This window comes from Saccopteryx bilineata, chromosome 7 (genome assembly GCF_036850765.1).
Source record: "Saccopteryx bilineata isolate mSacBil1 chromosome 7, mSacBil1_pri_phased_curated, whole genome shotgun sequence".
Classification (NCBI taxonomy): domain Eukaryota; kingdom Metazoa; phylum Chordata; class Mammalia; order Chiroptera; family Emballonuridae; genus Saccopteryx; species Saccopteryx bilineata.
The window spans coordinates 60,044,532-60,066,216 of NC_089496.1; the positions used below are offsets into that span (position 1 = coordinate 60,044,532).

The 21,685-nt window shown below is 44.6% G+C and overlaps 2 long non-coding RNA genes and 2 other non-coding genes across 4 annotated transcripts; all 4 read left to right on the forward strand.

The window, feature by feature from the left end:
* The first annotated feature begins 169 nt into the window (after nt 1–169).
* Nucleotides 170–6,515, forward strand: LOC136311045 (uncharacterized). Its single transcript, XR_010726673.1, has 3 exons — nt 170–534; nt 2,363–2,437; nt 4,669–6,515. It is a non-coding gene; the product is annotated as an uncharacterized lncRNA (long non-coding RNA).
* TRNAD-GUC (transfer RNA aspartic acid (anticodon GUC)) lies at nt 2,964–3,039 on the forward strand. The gene has a single exon. It is a non-coding gene; the product is annotated as a tRNA-Asp (tRNA).
* Nucleotides 4,422–4,495, forward strand: LOC136311423 (small nucleolar RNA SNORD107). Its single transcript, XR_010726808.1, has one exon. It is a non-coding gene; the product is annotated as a small nucleolar RNA SNORD107 (small nucleolar RNA).
* Nucleotides 6,516–6,526: 11 nt separating the features above from the next.
* On the forward strand, nt 6,527–21,521 carry LOC136311044 (uncharacterized). The gene is made up of 4 exons (XR_010726672.1): nt 6,527–18,793; nt 19,076–19,188; nt 19,578–19,687; nt 20,309–21,521. It is a non-coding gene; the product is annotated as an uncharacterized lncRNA (long non-coding RNA).
* The last annotated feature ends 164 nt before the right edge of the window (nt 21,522–21,685 follow it).

The window sequence follows — 21,685 nt, forward strand, 5'->3', positions numbered from 1 at the left end:
GTCCTGGCCAGGTGGGTGTCGCCTTCCACACCTTTGTTACTGGCAGGGTCTGGGCATTGGGCCGCCAGGGCGGTCATGTTGGAGAGAAGTTGTGTTCCTTAAGCCCGAACACGGAGATCCGGCTGGTGCTCTGAGTCCAGTGGGTGGGTCTTTGTGACGTATTAGCGGTGTTCAGAGGGCTCAGCAGTCACTTCCAGTTGAAAATTTAAAAATGAAATTGGTAACAGGACTGGAATGATAGGCAGGTGCTGACTGGTGGGTAATGGAGCCCTGACACTGGGCGTGAAGGGCAGAAGCAGCTTTCGTGACAAGATTTTACCTGGGGAAGGATTGGGAGTGGAAGGGGCTCTGGTTAGAGGGATGCCTTAACAACCCGAGGCCCATGAGACTGTCGATTTCTGTTTCCCAGCAGGGGTTTGTGGACATTGTTCATTCTTTTCCTCTTTTAAATGATGGCCTTTCAAGGCAACATCTCCCAAGGATGGTGAACCTTTGACTTAACGCGAATTGCTGTTGATTTATGGTCACTGTCAGGTAAGGAACTTGAAAGGAGCCAGACCTTCCTTAGTCTAAAACACTGGTCAACCTGGTCCCTACCGCCCCCTAGTGGTCCTCACCCTGGTCTCTACCGCCCCCTAGTGGTCCTCACCCTGGTCCCTACCGCCCCCTAGTGGTGGCCAGCCTGGTCCCTACCGCCCCCTAGTGGTCCTCACCCTGGTCTCTACCGCCCCCTAGTGGTCCTCACCCTGGTCCCTACCGCCCCCTAGTGGTGGCCAGCCTGGTCCCTACCGCCCCCTAGTGGTGGCCAGCCTGGTCCCTACCGCCCCCTAGTGGTGGTCACCCTGGTCCCTACCGCCCCCTAGTGGTCCTCACCCTGGTCCCTACCGCCCCCTAGTGGTCCTCACCCTGGTCCCTACCGCCCCCTAGTGGTCCTCACCCTGGTCCCTACCGCCCCCTAGTGGTGGTCAGCCTGGTCCCTACCGCCCCCTAGTGGACGTTCCAGCTTTCATGGTGGGTGATAGCAGAGCAAACAAAGTATAAATAAAAAGATAGATTTAACTATAGTAAGTTGTTTTTTTTTCAAAAATTAAAAAAAAAATTTTTTTAGAGAGAGAGGAGAGACAGAGAGAGGAGAGACAGAGAGAGAAGGGGGGAGGAGCTGGAAGCATCAACTCCCATATGTGCCTTGACCAGGCAAGCCCAGGGTTTTGAACTGGCGACCTCAGCATTTCCAAGTCGATGCTTTACCCACTGCGCCACCACAGGTCAGGCTACTATAGTAAGTTGTTTTATAAAGATTTATTCTGCCAAACTTACCGAAAATGCAACATAAAGTACTTGTAAATTATTATTATTATATAGTTCAACTTGCTGTAACTCTGCTTTATAAGTTTTATAAAGTAAAGTTACTTCCCTACTTTATAAATCACCATTACTGTGGAAATGGTGGGCGGTTAGAAAATTTTACTAGTAACAGATGCAAACGTGGGCACTAGGTATAAAAAGGTTGACTCCCCCTGGTCTAAAAGATGGGATAAAACGGGTCTGCTGTATGGAACGGGTGAAACATGAGAGTGTGTCTGGACATCCCTGTTCTCAGTGTGTCTGCTGTCTGCACTGCTTTCAAATAATCGACTGATTTCCCCGTTTTGGAAGGGCAAGCAGTTGTCCTCACACAGATCTCCAGGCATGGCTGGCCTGTAGGGTTCAGTATTCGTGATCATGCAGGAGATACATACATGTGAAATATCCCCTAATAGTTCTGAGTAGTAAATGTATAGTGAGAGATTGGGAGGGACAGACACTGTCTCCTTACAGTAAGGAGAAATGAGAAGCTTGAATTCTTCATTTTGGCACCTTAGTAGTTTATTGATTACTTCTCTCATGTGCCTTGACTGGGGGGGGGGGCACTACAGCAGAACCAGTGACCACTTGGTCTGGCCAGGAACTTTTGGGATTGTCTGTGATCCCATGTCTAATTAGGTGACCCCGTTCTCAAGCCAGCAACCCCTTGGGCTTCAAGCCCCTGACCTCTTGCTCAATCCAGAGACCTTTGGGCTACTCTCTATGGTCCCAGGTCCAAGCCAGAGACCTGGGGTTTTCAGACCTGGGTCCTCTGAATCCCAGGTTGATACTCTGTCCACTTCTCCACCGCCTGGTCAGGCACGGGTGCATTTGAAGAAAGACTGTTGCAACATACCTGAGAGAGGTGGCAGTGCCTGGCAGACCACCACGGGGAGTCCTGCCGATGGATGCTCTATGTTGTATTCAGTTTGAAAGACTGTTCTGCATGACATTGTGACACAGGTGTCACGTGATTGCATGGGGAGAGGTGGTAAGGAAACTGTTGGTTTTGTTACAGGTCTGAGCAGCTCTCTTTGGGGACACACCAACATAGCAGTAAATTCCTGGTGTCTCTTCAACCTCCTTTATTCAAGTGAGTGTAAGTTCAAAGAAAACACCATTGAGCAATAGCTTCCCAGTGTCACTGGTCATGTGAACTGATTCCATTTTACACACATTGTCTACTGGGCTGGAGACATTCACAGTGGTTTAACTTTACAGAATAGTTTCAAATAGAATCCTAAAGTATAATAGTGATGCAACCTTAATCTAAACTTTCTGTAGTTATTGTTGGAATTTGGGCTTTAGTGTACTGACATTGTGATAAAGGGCCTGCTTGCATAAACTCAGTAGTCCTACGTAGTATAATCGTGCCACATCTCCAGAGTTCTGACACTTCTTTTCCAGTTTCATGCATACATAATTGATAAATTGCATTTGGTTATCTAGGTTTAGGGAAAAGTCGGCCAATGTAGTCAGAAAATTTCAAGTATAGTTGACTCTTGAACAGCATTTTTTGAAACATACAAGTCTACGTAGCAGATGGGTTTTTTCCATAAATTCAGTCAGCCTTCTGTACCTCCCACGTTTCTCAGTCCACAGATTAAAACAACCTCAGGGCCCTGGCCGATTGGCTCAGCGGTAGAGCGTCGGTCTGTCGTGCGGGAGACCCGGGTTCGATTCCCAGCCAGGGCACATAGGAGAAGCGCCCATTTGCTTCTCCACCTCCCCCCCCCCTCCTTCCTCTCTGTCTCTCTCTTCCCCTCCCACACCCAAGGCTCCATTGGAGCAAAGATGGCCCAGGCGCTGGGGGTGGCTCCTTGGCCTCTGCCCCAGGCGCTAGAGTGGCTCTGGTCACGGCAGAGCGACGCCCCATAGTGGGCATGCCGGGTGGATCCCGGTGGGGCGCATGCTGGAGTCTGTCTGTCTCTCCCCGTTTCCAGCTTCAGAAAAATACAAAAAACAAACTCAGATTGCAAACCATGTTTTCTGTTCCATGGATGTGGAGGAACAACGAAATGACATCAGGAGTTGCATTTTCTGTGAGGGACTGAAGCCTCCACAGATTTATCATCCTGGGGCTACCTAAGGGTGACTAGCTACATTTTGGGGCAGTCTGGGTTTTAAACTGCTGAGTGTCCACACCCATGAATCATGTATTCAAAGATGAGCTGGATCCAGTATCTACATCTAGAATCATTATGATCCAGAGTCATCCCCTTGTCCCCACATTTCCCGAGGACCCCACTTCGGGAGTTGGAGGGCTGAGAGAAGCATTAACTCATTTCTACTGGGCTGTCCCCGTTCATTGTGCTTCGCTGGTTGCTTCTCCTTTGTTCCCTGGGTGGGAATCAAACCTGCAACCTTGGCACAAGGGGAAATCTTCATGAAACTTTTTCAGAAACAGGTTCCTCAGATTAGAGTAGATTGACAGGTTCTATTCTAACCTTTTGTTGTTGGGGTTTTTTTGTGATAGGAATAGATAGGGACAGACAGGAATGGAGAGATGAGAAGCATCAGTTCTTCCAAGTGGCACCTTAGATTATTGATTGCTTTCTAATACGTGCTTTTACAGGGTGGGGGCTATAGCAGGCCAGTGACCCCTTGCTCAAGCCAGGTACCTTGAGGTCAAGCTGGTGAGCCCCAAACCAGATGAGCCAGCGCTAAAGCTGGTGACCTCTGGTTTCAAACCTGGGTCTTCCGCATCCCAGTTCAACGCTTTATCCATTGCACCACTGCCTGGTCAAGCTCTATTCCAATCTTAATTCTATGCAGTTCTCTTTGGACCGGCAATACTGTATTAATAATTATAATACAATATAATAATTATATTTAAACATTAATAATGTATTAAATATAATAAAGCCAGGCATGTTATTGGGCTCTACAACCTTTTTCACCACATAGCTAACGGTGAAAAGACGAGGGATCTGGCCACTTGAGCCCTCTGACTGACAATACTGTGGCACGCAAGCTGAACACGTCCTCACTGCACACAGGAGACACGGACTTGGGGCACGCCAGGTCAGAGGACCTTTTAGAAGAGGACAGAGCGTGCATTGTAGAAACATTGACTGGGTTCACGACGACACAGGACCTTGTCTGAACGTCATGATTTCAGGTTCATGAGCTTTAAAATGTCATTGAGACCCAGCCAGCCTGCCTCCCGAGACAGGACAGGAAACAGGACTCCACACGGGAGATGGCAGGATACATCAGACACCCATCTATACCATGTTCCTAAAACATCAAAGTTCTAAAAGTTTCCTCAAAGACCTTCCAGCTAATCCTGTTTTCTTGTGTGTGTGTCTTTGCTGCTGACAGCAACCACCCACCCTTGTCAGAGAGACGGGAGCCGGGACGGTGAGGAAGAAGGGGGCCAGCTGCCTCTGCCGCTTCTCAGATCAGCGTGGGAGGCTGGCGTTCAGGTACCTCACGGAGGTCCAGGTAGGAGGGCTCTCCCTGGGCCAGGAGTGCGGCCAGCGCCGTCACAGACCCCCGTCTATCTGGGGGGTGTTCAGTAACAATTGATGTTGTGTGGTTTTCTGTTTTGTTCTGCTCTTCAGTTGTGTGCACCCTGGACCAGTGAGCTGCAGTGGGTGCCCCAGGAGAGTTTTCAAAGCCTGCAGTATGTGACTTGACTAACAGGCCTCGCACTGTTTTACTTGTGTCAGATGGTAAACTAAGTTACTGTAACTCCGCCCTTGCCGGTTAACTCTGTGAAGAGTGTCGGACGTGCATCACAGTTGCCGTTCCGATCACCGGTCAGGGCACACACAGGAACAGCTCGCTGTTCCTGACTCTCTCTCTCTCTCTCTCTCTCTCTCTCTCTCTCCCCCCCCCATTCCCCTTCCTCCTCTCTCTCACTAAAATCAATAAACCTGGTGTGAATGAGTTAACATTAGACATAATTGTTGTCAGATCTTCAAGAAACAGTGTTCTTTTGGTGTGCTGCAGGATTTTAGTCACTCGTTTACATGTGCCGTGGGATGAAAAGGTTTGAATGTCACTGTCTTCGATTACTGGGTATAGGGCTATGACACAGTACATATTTCAGAAAAGGGCAGTATTACTAAAAAATTTTTTTAATGGTAACGTGTCTTTAAAAGTTTCCAGACACTCCCTCACAAGGTCAGGCCAGTGATTGAAGCCATTGGCCTGCCTGGTCGCCACACTCCAGACACGCTCTCAGAGGCAGCTAGCCCAGACGGGGCCAACCTCATCATGTTTACCAGGACTTGTCTCAGTGCCAGTGTATTTGCAGGGGTCACCATCTAGACATTGTAGGTCAGAATGTGGGCATGGCAGTGGACATGGGGCGCCCACCGCAGTGAGAGGAGCCTTCTTGTTCAGTCGACCTCGTGGAGCTCCGTGTTAGTTAGTCTGGTCCCAGGAGGCTTCAGCAGGGTGCGGGCAGTCCCCGTGGGGACATCAGGATGCTGGCATCAGTTTAACTGACCAACTGGAAGGAAGCCTGTCCCCATGGCCCCATGTCTTGGTGGCAGGGATCCCGCTTAGAAAAACCAGTTCACTGGGTTCTTGCCCCTTCACTTTTCTTGTTGTTGGCACACAGAAGGCTTCCTTGCTTGAGTTAGGGGTGATCACCGGTGCCCTGATAGCAGAGCAAAGTTCAACAGGGAGACCCCAGGAGGAGTGACTTCCTGTCTTTGAGACGACAGAACAGGGAAGGACCTGTGGTTCTATCACGTCCATGCTGTGCCGCATCGGGTTCTGTTGCCATAGCACTGCGGTTCCTTGTGTCAGGGGATGCGAGGATGCGGTTCGGCCCTCTTGCCTCCTGCAAACCCTGTCCACCTCTCCCACCAGCGACTCCATTGGTCTGGCCTGTTTTTGGACCATTCGCATGGATTCTCCCGTATTGATTTTTCTTTTACTCTTTGATTTTTTTTTTTTTGCACGATGTTTCCAGTGTAATCTAGGATCTTTAATTGGCTTGTGCTACTAAATTGGTAGAAAAAGGAAGTTCTGCTTTCTCTCCTCGATATACCACATCTCCTGTAGTGACTTTCAGAAATGTTTCATTTTCAGTTGGTTGGACAATCGCAGGAGATGGTTTCCAGGAGACCGTCTCTGGCTGTGAGACAGACACCGAGGCGCAGTGTTTTGTGAGATGGATTAAGGTTTTGTCATCTTGGTTTTCGCACCCACCCCATCCCTTTTGTCAGTTGAACAATGCTGCTTCCATAAATGCTGGTCACAGATCCTTTCCTGAAACCCGAGGGCCCCTCCCCTTCTTCCCCATCGGGAGAGATTTGCAGTCGACAGGTGTCTGCCTTTGAGCAGAGACACGCCCGCCGTCGGGGAGACCGGGGCTCACTGATGATGAGCTGTGTTTCTGGGAGCGCAGTGCCGCGGGGTCCACTGTGCGCACTCTGAGGTCAGCCGCAGGTCAGGCCCTGGACGCGGGACATGCCTCGGTTTTTTCCCTGCAAACTCAAGCTTGTGGACTGTAAATTTTGCAAGGTTCCCCACATTTATCCTTTCCTGCTGGTTAAGGGAGGACAGAGCCATAGGTTTTTGCTTTTCTTTTCCCAGGGAATCTGGGACGGTGGGCCTAGACCCACCTCTTCGCTTTTCCTTTTGTACATAGTGTCTTCTTTCTTTGTCAAAGTCTCGGTTATACTCACTGTTGTCTCTTCCCGCTGTTCTTAGATAGCTTCAAGGAAAGGGAGGGAGGCCTTGGGAACGCCTCCCGCCTGTCCCTGCCTTGTGGACCCGAGTTCTCCGAGACTTTGTCCCGCCCTCCACAAAGCGGCTCCGTGTCCCACAGGAGCAAGAGTGCCAGTTTGTTATTTGCGACATGGCTTTGGCGTAGGCTTCTTCTTTGCGTTTTGTAGCAAACCTTTTGAGAGGGAATCCTTTCATTCTTTTTTTTCTTAGTGTGATTTATTTATTTAAAAGCTTTTTTTCCCATGTATCTTGGCAAGAAGACATAGGTGGAGATTTGGAGTGTTCGGCTTGGGCTCAAGGGCTGGAGTTAGTTGGCTCTTTGCGGTTAGTGGGTCTGAGCCCTTGAGAGAAAGGTTTTACCAAGCTGTAAGCTGCCTGCAGTTTCTTTTTCTCTGAATGGGGTCTTTCAATCAACCATCATTATCTTTCTCACTCTGATGGGTAGGGGGTCTTCCTACTGTCTCTGATTAGGCTTGTGCTCTGCTTATATAGTAGCTAAGATGAGGGGCTGAGTAGTAACTTAAGTAGGGGTTTAGGGAATTACCTGTATATAAAACTTATAACCATGGACATTTGAATGTACTGAGACCTTATTCTTAAATAGTCACCTTAATTTTGTTAAGGGGTCTGCACATGTGTATAAAATATAGGTGTGTATAATTAACATGCGTGTGTAAATACAACACAGGTGTGTAAGTTTGTGTGTAAATACAATGCGGTGTTGACACTGTGACAACATGAGCAGCTGCTTCCCAGGAAAGGGGCTGTGGGGTTCCTGTAACAACATTATAACAACATTCTCTGTATAGTCGAGTTAGACAAGTGTATATTCCCAGTTCTGTCCCTTAATGTAGTTCCTTCTTCCCTGCCAGGGACTCGTGTGCATACTTACTACCTCACAGATGGGTTTGGTTTCTCTTGGGGGCATTGGTCCAGTCAGGGGCATGTGGGATGAACGGAGGAGGACACTGCAACCCTACCCACTTGGAAGGGGTTGAGCTGAGGCAGAGAAGTCAGGATGGGGCTAGGGGCCTGCTGAGGGGACATCTTACATCTGTCAGTCCTTGGGCCCTTGACGCTGGGTTCAACGTGGAAACGGTCCCTTCCTGCTAGGAGAAAGGACAGTCGTCATGGCTGACGGAGCCCATCCAAAGATGCCACCAGGCTCTGCGGGCTAGGTGTCCTAAATGTCTTGCACGAGGGAATCCTTGGAAAGAGGGTCAATTTCTGTCTTGCTGAGGTGGAGGGTGTTGACAGGATCAGAGTAGTTGTTCTTAAACCTGGAGAAGGCCCTTCTTCCTGCAGAGGGAGACTGAGGCACACACCCAGATCTTAGGGCAGGCATGGACTGGGAACAGGAACGGGAATTGAGGGGGACGGGCAAGGCAAGAAGGAAGAAGACAGTGTCAGATGATGTGTCATCTTGTGGTCCAGTGGACCCTGAGAGCAAGCAGTGCTGCGCTGCCTTTGTTGGTTGGCCATGAAAGGTAGGTTAGGGGTAAGAAAGACCCCACCACTTCTCTGCCCTGTGGTGTTGATGGTGAGCCTAGTCCTGCTCAGACAGTGGTGTGTGCAGCAGCAGTGGGTCCTCTGGCCGAGACAGCCATGCTGTGTCCATTCCCACTGTGGCTTCCAGAGTGCTGCCTGGGTTCCATCTGGTGGCCGCCAAGATAAAACCAAACCTTTCTCCCACCTCAGTGCACACGAGACCCCCTGGCCTTTGTACAGCTTTGTACAGTTTCTGATGCAGCAGTTCTGGTCCAAGACGTTGACAGATGCTGTTGGTTTAGGTACCACATAGAGAACATCTGGGTTCTACTCAAAATGTGACCACTCATTCATTCATGGGGGGGGTGTGCGGACATCAATGAAAACATGTCACAGGTGGTTTAAGAACACAAGGCAAGCAGATAATTTTTAAGGAAAATTGTCGCGCAAAAGTGGATACAAAATATATCCGCTTCATTGTACAATAAAAAGACTGGATCCCTGATAGCCATTGGACTCAAAACACATGGGTGAAACAACCCTTCTAAATTGAGGATATCTTTCCATATATCTTGACCAGAACAAATTGGCAATATGTATAAAAAGTTAAGTGCCTTGTTTGGGAAAGCAATTGTATTTTTTGACAATTTTTTGAATGTATCAGTTACTATACCCAAATTTACACTTCATTCAATTTGGATACAAATGACCAACATTTGGAAATTTCCAGAATAATCAGTTGATGTTAAAAACACATTCAAGAGTAGGATTTGGCCTGCATTGTGTGTTGACTACCCAGACATGGTCATTTCTGCCCGATACTTACCCTCTGGTAGAACGCGGAATCTGTGTTCTGCGTCTGTCATTTTGCATAATTTGAATGACTTTGCATTCAGGTGTCTTGTCATTTTTTAAAGCATCCCATTCTGGGTCATTTCCAATGGACCATAAAACTGACAATATCAATGCTTCTTTTCTGGAGTTCTGTTTTCTAGGGGTAATTTCAATATATATGTATGTATGGTGTGTTAATAGCTTGGATGTAAATAATCCTGGTTTACGACATTTGGTATTGAAACTGAGTATTATTTTGTAAATAACTCTTTTCTATGGGAATAGTGTTATCATGGACTGTGTCTGCTTGGACTTAATGAACAGTTAAACCTCGTTATTAGGGACTCCTTCCAGGCTGGGCAGCTCTGCGTGCTCACAGATTGGCTCAGCAGGAAAGGCACGCCCGGTGCACCGCCTCGTGGGGAAGAAAGCCCAGCCTGGGGACCAAGCTCACGTTTCTGTGGCTTGGACTGGGGGGAGGGGAATTACAAGAGTATGACTTTTTTTTGTTTGTTTGTAACTATAATCTGTAAATGAACTAAACACTTCCAACAAGGAGACTTCTTTCTGCCCTGGACTCAGAACTCTTGCAGAAATCTCACAGGATTGAAAAAAACTGACTTGTGACTATTTTTGTGAACATTCATGAATGCAGTGAGATTGGTTTTCTAATTTTTGTAGGATGGAAGAGAATATAGGTCGTTCTATTTTTCTAATGTCATTTTTTTCATAATGTGTAGTTTTCTCTGTGAGTTTGGACGTAATGACGTTGGGACTTTTTGATAGGACTGGGTGTATCTATTGAGTGAATTGTGGCTATCATTAATACCAGAAGTAATAACAAGAATGTCCCATCCCTTAAAAAAAAAGATGGCTAAAGTCACAATGCAGATACGTGCATAAAACACTTGACTCACTCCATGTGTGTGTTTGTCCAAGATGATAAGGTGACAATTTGGAAGAATGTTTACAAGAAGGCATAAACTGGCTCTTCTGATAATTATTTTTACGCAGAGAAGGCATTCAGGGTTCTTTCTAATTCAGCCTTGATGTCAGAACTGCTCTACCTTTTTCTCCAAGGCCTTGTATATATTTGGCATCACCTACGGACGTGCTGAGACCGGGCGCCATGGTGACCCATTCCTGTAGAGTCCATTCCTTAAATGAACACAAGGTGGGCAGCACACGAGACGGAACACACTCCGGGCAAAGTTACACTTGCAGTTTCAACTTCCATGTCCTCATTTTTGCAGTCAAGGTTTGAGTCGAGAAACAGAAGGGCATTTTATAGAGCTACCATGCCAGTCAGGAAACTTGGGGACCCGGTGGAAGAGAAAAGGGTGTCCCCTCAAGGTTCACCACTCCCATCGCCTGAGCCCACCCACTCGTGCCAGAAAGCTCACTCTGGGGTACAGATCTCACCTGTGACAAAGCAGCCCTTGTTCATTTGGAATGGATGTCTGCGGGATCAAGAACACACCATTACTGAGAATTTTGTTTGTGGGTAACAGAACTCGGCCACATTAATAAAACGCGAAAATGCATCTATTGTCACTTTGGCAAAAATACATTGTTTACGTATTCTCTTGGTTTTTTGAAATGTATATAAAACCTCTTCTCCATCCCCCTTGAAGAAAAAAAAAAGACGGGGCATTTTTCTTTTTTCTTTTTTTTTTTTAATGACAAAACACCCAGATAACTGAAGATTCTGGAAACCTGTATCTCAGTCTCATCTGTAAATATTTCACAATCTCTGTACACTACACCTGGCTGTTGATTTTTATAGACATGTAAGCACGTCACACTGAGGAGCTCTGAGAGGGGGTGACGTGCAAGGACACACAGCTGGTGCCCGGGAGGGACAGACAGACAGAGGAGGGCGCCCCACCCCCATCGGGAACCCTGTGGCCCGCTGGACCCTTTTCTAGACTCTGAGTGGACGCTCTGGAGCTACCATCCTAGCACAGAGTTCCAACCCCTCTATCTACAAAAAGTCATCCAGCCGGTCGCCTTACCTGTCTGTCCAGGGTCTCTTCACGAACGCTCTTGTCTGCCAGAGAGGCCTTTGGGACATGTGACAGACCCATGTCAGTGTTTCCGCCATATTAGAAATAAGCAATAATCAGAAATAAAGAGATGATAGAAACTGATCATGTCTCGCACATCCTTTGCCACCATCAAAACCGCCTCTTGAACGCGGGGTTTCCTGTGACCCTGCTGTTCCTCCACTCTTCGCCTCTGGCACGTAACAACCCTCAGAAGTTGTATAGCGCAGGAAGCCAACCCTGTGTTACAGCCAGGACGCGTCGGGAATCTCGGATCAACCTCTTTAACCATAAACAGGCGGACCAGGGACTTGCCCCGCAGAGAGATGAGAAATGGTCATTTTCCCAGTGCTGGAGAAGTCTGAAGTTTACTTAGGAAACTGCTTGTGGGAGTCTAAGCTTCATGCAGACTCAAAAGGGTCCTTTGGGCCCGATCAAGAGCCGCTCTAGATGGAGGCTGAACGCACACCTGGTCCATTAGAATCTGGACCACATCTCGTCATTGAGTATCACTCGACAACGCATGCATGCAAAGGGCTGCCAGGGAACTCCCATCGGGAGGCCTCAGCCCGCCCGGCAGGAGCCTGGGAAGGGACGAAGGAGCTCGACCAGCTGCAGAAACCAAGTCCAGAACATCATCGATACCTCATTCTGCCTTTCGAGTCTGTACATTTCATTGGGAACCTCTGGACTTGGATAACCAACCCCCCTTTTCTTTTTGGTTCTGGAATAGCAATTCACCAATGGTTTTACCACAAAGCCGTGCGTATGGGACACTTTTGTGCACACGGGCTGCTGGTTCTCGACTGCTAGCATTGGTGAGCAGCTCTGACACCCTTCCCACGGACTCCTCCATTGGACACATAACATGTGAATAGCTTCTTTGTAAATATGAAATGCACAGTGAATGATGAATGTGTACGAACTGTTCATTGACCTTGGGAGATGAAGAGAATGAGATGGGACATGTGATGGCTTTCTCATTGTATTCTTTTGTTCTTTGTTTACTTAAAAAGTTCTTGGAATGCATTACTCAAGCACAGAGGCCTCGTTGTTTATAAAAAAAAACTAGATTTATTTTTTTGATATCTTCAACGGTTGCTGTGATATTAGAGCCCGGTTTTCCTAGGGAAACTTTTCAGTGACAATATGTGATAAAATCGTCCCCTGGGGTAAAAACTGTTGAGGACTGAATGAATTCTAAGGATGTCTGTAGAAGCTGTGTACAGTTGTGTAAGCGTTGCTTGTGCTCAGGGATCGCAGGAATGGAATGTGGAGTGCTGGACATCGTGGGAATCGGGAGACAGGAAGGCGCTGCATCATCCTTCTGTGCGTTTTGAGAATAATGTGTATGAAGAAAAAACAACCAAATATAATTGCTTTGCGACATTTCCCCATGGTATTGTCCTTGTTGCCCTTTCGGTGAGATGTGTAGAAAGAAGTATTTTAACATGTGGATATCCAATAGTTAACTGTCAGAATACCTCTGAAGGATGTACATTTTAAAATGTGAGTGGGTTATTGCTGAGGGTTTTTTGGGGAGGGCGTGGGAGTCTGGAAACAGCTGTCACATAGACGTTCTTATTCAGGCTGCTCTGATTTTATGATGTAAATGGTCTTCTGTTCAATGTGGATTTTGTGCCGGAATGTTAGTTCTATGCTTGATAACCAAGTGTTCTTTTTTGGCTATAGGTGATATTACTCTTGATATAATAATCTTAAGCATAGAGGTGGCTGTCATTTGGATCTTCTTTTTACTCCATGCTCAGATGTTGGGAACCTTCATATACGTATATTTTGTAAATGTCCTGACGTTAGACAAGTAGCCATTTTCTTTTCCCTTTTGTCTAGTGGAATTGTTCCACTGTATTCAACACGTTAATGTTTTTCTACATGTATATATGTTATTGTAAATTTTCTCTTAAGTATGTATCTGCTTAGGATAGAAGCATTTTTGTTTGCCAAAGAGATGTTCAATCTAGCCTCTCTAAGTTCTTTGGGTCATTAGTCTCCGTTTTTAAGTTGTAAATGTCATGTCTAGACCAAATGCCTCACTGTTTATTGAACCCAATTACTCATGCTGGAAGTGACACTGACTGCTGGTCTGCCTTGTGTGTGGTTTTCAGATACATTCTCTACGTAGGAAACAGCATTGGTTTAGGAAGTTTTTCATCTGATTTAATGATAGTAGTGGACTCTCCTTGTTTTAAAGTGCTTGTCTCTAGATGTATAGGTGACTTTGTGTGTTTGAGGGACGTTCGCAATGATATATCAAACCCAAGTTCATTAAATGTGGGCTGACATAAGAATGTATTTTTGTATTATATGTATATACAATAGGCAACAGTTGTTATGTTTAAAGCATAGTAACTACTCTTATTTGCACGTTTTACCAAGTATGTAAAGTGTATATAAAGTTGAAAACTTTCCCTAGGGGTTGTTGTCAAACTATCTGAATAATTAGGCAGCTGTAAAATGGGGAGGGGGTGTTTTTTTAGAGCATTATATGTGAAATAGTTAGGCTATATATACATATATATATATATATGTTTTTTGCTTTAAAACTTTTAGACCTTGACCTACAAGGATTGTTTACATACTGTTGTGTGTGTATACCCATACACACACACCGACATGTACATAAGGTGTATATAGGGGGTTAGAACTGTTGTTCAAAGTCCTAGGAGAGAATCTCCCTGGAGGGTAAGTACTGTGACGCTGCTAGCTATTTGGTGGACAGTTGGACACGTGGACAAGAGGACACGTGCTGTCCGACCACACTTGGCGGGATCGCTATACTAGGTCTATTTGAGATGTATATGTTGGAAGGGGCGTGATAGATAGTATCGCTTTTGTACATAAACGCTGAGAATCATCTTGTAACAGTGCTTTGGGGTATGTATCCTTTCTGTCAAACTCTAGAACTCTGCTTACGGACCTGTCGTTCAGTCTACATACAGAAGGAGCATCTTTGAGAGTTGAGACTTGCTTTTTTTGAGGGTTTGTTGTCCTTGTGCTTTCTTCTTTTTCCACTAGGCATTCTTTTTTCCGCGTGTACAAATCATTGCCGCTTAACTTTTAAATAATGTAAACATGTATATATATGTATATATACATACTTTTTCCAGTGTAATTTTTGAATGTTAAATGTTGGATCCGAGCAGGGAAGTGTTTTGACTGCTGTATGTGTAACAACCAAGCATCTTTTAAAACATCTTTAAAACTTCCAATGATATATCTTACCTAGAAATACCATCTCCATGCGTAGGCGCGCACACACACACATACACACACACAGATGAGCATAATGGCAGAAATGTCTTGTTACCAACAGAAGTGTTACTTGACAAGTGTTCATTTAATTTCACTTGTGCATGTAATTTTCAAACAATTCCACCTGAAATAATAGGACATATTTTTGCTTATGGGATTTGGAAACCAGTCCTGTTAGTCAAGTCTTCAGATTGACCTGGTTTTGGAAAGCAACTTAATTGCTGAGAACACTTTGAAACATCAGAAACGAATACTATAATTAGGTTTTATTTTGTGTCTGTTCAGTGGTTCATTTTAAGGCTTATGGACAAGGGTAGTAGTTTTTTAGTATTTGATGTTTTCTGATCTCAGATGTACACTTTTTTTTAACATGGATTCTTTTAGTTTGTGTGGATTGTGGACATGCTTCTGTTTCAACAGCGGCATTCGACACTAAGGCTAAAAATGCGTGTGCAAATTTATTTGAGAATTATAACTAGATGGTTCTTTGGGGAGTTGTGAAAAAGCCGGGTCCACTATTGTTCCTATACTACACCTGTTGGACAGAGGACCATGATTTATCCCAGTATCAGGAGAGAAAGGTCATCCTTGGATTCCTGGCCCCCTGACAGTCTCCATTGGCTGTCTGAGGTTCGGAAAGGCTATTTAGAATTTATTGTCAGGTTAGTGGGGGGGAAAGTGTTTCTGAATTTTTAATCAAATTTATTGGGGTGTCATTGGTGAATATGTCACGCAGGTCTCCATTGCACACGTCTGTGGTCCATGTTCTGTATATTCCTGTATTGTGTGCCCACCACCCAAATTTTCCATCACATATTTGGCCCCATTTGTCTATTACGATACCAACGTACCCACTTCCTTTACTACATGGGTAGACCTTAAAGAATATTAGGCTAAAAAATATAAGGTCATCAGAAAAAGCTAAGAACCATGTGATTTTTTTTAATCCATATTTTGGGCTACAAAGCTTTGAAAGTATTTTTACCTAACCTGTTTATTTAGAAATAAAAATTAGTTGTTACTAAATTATGACCATTTTCATATTAAAAATACTTGTATTTAAGGAACATGGCATTGGCCTGGACTCCTGCTGTCCTAAGGTACAGGATGGAATTGGATTTCTGAGGAACACTTGCCAAGTCTCTCAAAATAATCTGGATCAGTTTCATTTGTTAAAATATGGCAGTAATGGAAACAATTTTTTATTTGGCCAAGTGAAATAATCATTTTAAAACAAAGGAATTCTAGATCTATTGAGTCTGATAAGTTATAATCCTATATTGAGTTTGACAAATTATAATCCTGTAAACTTTATTAGAAATTTGTTATTGCCATTGTCTTTCAAAAAATGACACAGTGATAAATTTTTTGATAAAGCAGACTTGGAGCAGTGCCAAAGTCATGTGGAAATTTAAAAGGAGGAAAAGACAAGATTAATGCATTTATCCCATTCTTGATTAGTCTGCCATTTTACCAAAATATGATTTGTTTACAAGTTAACAATACAACATAAACGTATTTGATTTATTTGGTGGACAAAAATTCCTGATAGCTTTCCTACATATTTTTTGTTGACTTTCTAAAAAGCATTTTTAAATTCACAGCAAAATTGAGAGGAAGGTAAAAGTTTCCCATATACTCCTGCCTATCCCCCCTCCTAAACACAGGTATAATTCATGGGTAGTCATGCCTATTAACACCCTTGACCAGAGCAGTACATTTGTTACAATGCGTTAACCAGCACTGAAACAACACAGGCACTCAAAGTCCATAATTGACAGTGTGAATCCAGGACTTGGTATTGTGCATGCAAGGGGTTGGATACTTGGATACATGACATACAGCCATTGTTACAGTGTGTATAGAGTGTTTTCATTGCCCTAGAAAAGTCCTCTGTACTCTGCCTATTGATCCTTCTGTATTTTTTTCTTTTTATTTTTTTTAACACACAAGATACTAACAACTTCTTCCAAACAGACGTTATACTACCTCTTGGAACAACACGCGTTTCTGTGTGTGTTCCCATGGTTGCATGACAAGATTCAAGACAACTTTGTAAATAATAGGCAGACACACACTCCTGAATTTGTTTTCTCTCATCTCATTTCTTCAAGATTGTATAGAGTCCCATAAAATAGGCTTTTGTAAATAATTCATTGTAAAATGTCATGGTATGTTAACGTGTTTTCCATGAGAGGTCTTCACAGTGAGGCTGCTCTAGGGTGGAGGTTGTGTTTTTCTTAAGTTTGTTCTGAGATCTGTTTGTGGGATTGTCAGAAGAGGAAAAGCTTAACAGGGAGGGTGCCTTCACTTTCAATTTCTCATCTTAACAAGAAATCTTAACATTTAATCCGTTAATTTTTGTGCTGATACATTGTAAAACCTAAATTCTTTTGTTAGTGTATTGCTGATAGGGCATGATTCTGTACTTTCATCATAGAAAAGGCATTTTATAAGAAATCACAATCTCTGCCATTGAATTGACAACAGTCTTATATTTGATTGGACTGCATGACCACATTCCAGACAGCTTTGTAAATAACGGGTACATAGTATCATTTTGAACATCTAGTTCTCTTCTAGATGATGGGAATTTCACAAAACAATTTGTAAATATTTCTTGGCAAACTATATCATATGCCAGCTTCTTTAATGTTTCCAGAGTATATGTTGTAATACCTTGCCTCCAATCACTGTAGAATTCTATTTTTGATGCTGTGACACTGTGAGAAGAGGGGTAGACATCGTCTCCATGTCTTCATTGTTAGGTTACCATGTCTTAGAAACGTTTTCTAGACTGTGTGCTTCTCACATAGAAGTGACAGCTGGGACATGTTTTTATCTTTGGGATGTGAAGTGTAAGACATGAGAAGGGAACTGTCACTTTGTCATATTCAGAATAGAATTCAATGATTTATTTAGAGATGGAGGTATTCCCGTTGCGAACCGTCATTTTGCTATGTTAGTAAAATCTGCAAATTTATGTCTGTGCAAGGCCATGTATGTTAATGTATATATATCTATGTAAAATTAGTTCTAGGAATATAGGTCTAATAGTGCTCTTTCTCATGTATTAGCTTTTTATTTGCCTTTTTGTTTATTTGACAGTTATGCGTCTCTGGTTATGCTACTTTTTCTCTGATAGCTTTTTAGAGCTTGATTGTATATTACGTGATCACAAGTGTCAGCAGTGTATCTCGGGTGCTTATAATGTCAGTCATAAAGTTATCTTAGAAAAATCCCATTCTGTATTGATCAAACTATAAATGATACCCTTTTTGAAAAGCAGTGTGATGACAATCAAAAAACAATGCTTAAATTTTGAAACAATGAATCGCACTGCTGAGGTTTCAACATTCAAACTGCCAGGCTGACTCAGAGGAAAGGTGTGCTGCGGCTCACCAGTCGCCTTCGACAGCTGAAATGCACACCAGCAAAAGAGAGAGGCATCGGATGCCTGCTTGCCTGGGAAACCAGTTAACACGGATAGAACAAGCTTGTGTGGAGATGTTTCAAGTTGATCCCTCCGTGCCGTTTCTGAACAAAAATCAGTTAACTGTCCATTCCCCAAAATGTTCATTGTTACCATCGAGGGAGAAAGGGATTTGTGCTGTGGATGACTGTTCCATCCGTGGTAACAGTGACTGACCCAGTTAAACATTTGAGCATTCTTTTTTCAAATCTCTGTAAATGCGCTGATTCTTCGCCAGTGAGCTCTGTGCATCCACGTATCGGTATACTGCTATGCGACAATCTAAGATGACTGAAGTGTGGAAGAGAGGATTTGGACGACTACAGCAAGATATGAATGTATGGAGAGGTGGGAGCTTACAACTGCTTTTTGCTTCCCTGCTTTTGAAATGTTCAAGATGTTTCAAAAGGAACTTTGAAAAGGAAAAGAGGATTTTCAAGAGACAGGCCAGCATGTGTCCGTCTTCCCACCTGGCCTGTGGAGACGCCGGGAGTGCCGGGCGGGGTCCCTCCCTGCTTCACGTGCTCCCGTGGGCTTTGAGATGGTTTCTGAGAGGAAGACGCACGTGACCAGAGACCAGTGCGACAGAGAGTGCCGGTGACAGAAGAACCGTCACCAGAGGAAGAAGAGAGAAGTTGGATCAGAGGTACGTGCCCGGCAGTATGTTTTGGGGTATTTTCTTTCATGTTGATTGTCATTAAGGGTGTCCTTTTGGAGCTAGGGGCAAGAAAGTAAAACTCTTCGTGTCTTTGGACAGTCCTATTTGCTGGTCTTGAATGACCTCCCCTCCCCGTGTCTTTGGACAGTCCTATTTGCTGGTCTTGAATGACCTCCACTCCCCTACCCCTGCGCAGTGTAAAGGTAGCCTCCTTCGTGTCCTGTTCCATCTCCTTAACATCTGACCCTGCCTTGACTGTGTGCTTCTCAGGGGAACGTGATAAAAGAGAAACATTTGTAGACTTTGCGAGGACAGCCAACACCATCAGGAACCTGTGTTTTTCTGCGGAAATCCTACCTGTGTCATCTCAGAGGGAGCCCCAGGTGAGGAGGTGCCGGATCCAGAAGTGCTATGTTCAGCCAAGGCTGTCGTGAGGCTCAGAACAGGGACCCTGGTTTACTCTGTGCTGTTCTTGGGCACCTTTGGATTATCCCAATTATGCATGACAGTCAGGAGGTGTGTTTAATTACTTCCTTAAAAGATAAATTTACCGAAGGGAACATGGCGTATCGATGCATGACATTCTTTGTGTCTTCTTCATCTGATATGCTTATATATAACCAAACCTGGCGATAATAGAAAACCTTTCCCTAAGTTGCATCTGAAAATTAATAACAAAGTTCACCCTGAGCCTCCACTCACCAGCTGTCTCTTTTTTCTGAAGAACAGCAGACACCTCTCCTTGACAGTGTCTGCTTTTTTTTCCTGCTAGGAGACGATGGTTCCAGGAAAACACATTTGGAGAAGAGCTGTTTTTACTGACCTCGTTTGATGATGCCCAACGCCATCTCCGGACCCAGGAGTGCCCCCGGGCGTGTACCTGTAAGGCGGATCAGGGCTCATGGTTCGGGGGTGGGCACTTCCTTGGGATCAGGGCTCATGGTTCAGGGGTGGGCACTTTCTTGGCTCAGGCAGAAGTTGGTATTGTGCTTCTTCCAATGCGCTTAATGAATTTTGGTAGCCAGAGGGGAAGGTTTTTCAGCTTACTGCTTAGTAAATAGCATATAATCCTGAAATCTGAGTGCTGCTTCCATGGGTTCCGTATCTGAGGGGTTCCGATCCTGCTGAGCTCTGGGATCTACTGGGAAGACCAGCAGTGGGGATAGTTCAGGCACCTAGAGGCTCTGTGGTCCAGATGGAGAAGCAACAGAGTCAATGTGGTTGGTAAGAATCACAGACAACTTGAAAGGGATGTTGGAGGGGTCTGTTCCTCTGTGAACAGAGTTAAACAAGACAGAAGTCCTCATCTGAAGGCTGTACTATCAGTTTCTGGCCACATGCTGCCCATCTTCATGGTCTTCCTTACTCTTACCACATAACCAGCCACGTCTCCCAAACAAGGGGTCAGGCTTGAACCCACGGGTTACTTATTCGTAGAAGGGCTGCAGCATTTCATTGCATAAAACACTATTGCTGGCACTGATGCCCTCTGTGTCCTCTCAGATGCCAACAGGATGGGCACATGCCACCAGCTCCTCCCACACCTTCCCGGACACCCGTACCCGTGACGGGAGCAGGCTCCGTTTTTGCGTGGCTGTGGAGCCCCCTGCAAGCAGAACCACAGGGCGGAAGAAGCTCCTGTCTGAGCAACCCTGGAGGGTGTCCTGGAGAACTGTAAGCAGGCATGTGACTGTCCCCCTTGGGGCTGTTGGACTGAATCCCCGGAGAATGGACCACGGGACGTGGGACAGAGGAACCAACAGGCGCCAACGGACCCTCCTGTGCGGCCAGGCGCGCTCTGTCCCCCTATTAACCTCACTTAGCATAGGTAGAGTTAAGCTGTAGTCATTAAAAATCACTTTTTAAAAAAATTTTAGAAGATAGATATTGAATAAGTATATAGATTTACTTTTAAGTCTTCCCTCCCCCTTTTAATTGTACACACCACAGTGTTATTTCCTGCCTTTGTATTTTTCAGTTACATTTGACATCCATTGTTGTGTATTGGTTTTTGGTTTGCACATAGTGGTCCATCACACCACTTCATGGAGGGAGGGGCCTCCTAGCATTTCCCTTCCCTGTCGGACCCACACACAGCACAACACGATTGGCTCTGTTCCCCACACGGCTCCTTACTAGTAACTTTTCTGCACACCATTTGGGTGCTGTTAAAAAAATTTTTGATAGATAAAGTGTATTTTGGGGCCCATATGTATTGGCTACCTATTTTCTCTGCTGTAATAAACATACTTTTAAAGAACTAATTTTCAATTTGTGCCAAAAATGTTATAAAATACTTTGAATTGGGAATGCTAAAGCCAGAGGAAATCCAAAATTTTTCCCAAAAATTTTTTGTATTGAATCAAAATTGTGACCCCCTAATTGTGGACACACACACCTGATCAGTATGTCTCCTGGTGTTCCTCAGAATTTCAACTACGAGACACCATCATTCTTGGGCAGTGACATTGCAGGGACATCCTTCATATTGAAACGTCACATGTATTTTACTTTCTTGTTTGCCATTTGCTTGGATTCTTTTAGTGTCTTTGTTAACTGTTTCTAAGGCCTTTTATGACAAAAGATGTTAAAACTTTTCTCTTGCATTATGAACAAAATACGGTGGGTTTTTTCCCTGTTATTTTACTGTGGTGTTTTATTCTTTTGATTGTACCTAAATTGTGTATCAAAAAAATATAATCACATTCAGTTATTACGCCTTTTGTGTTTGTGTTTTTCTTTCAAAACGTGTCCACATCAGAACTCATACATTTCTGTCTGCATTTCCTTCTACTTGGCTTCAATTATGTTTGTCCCACTTGTGTTTCCTTTTTACCTGAGTCATGGCTGTGGTTTTCAAGGATGACATCATCAAATTAT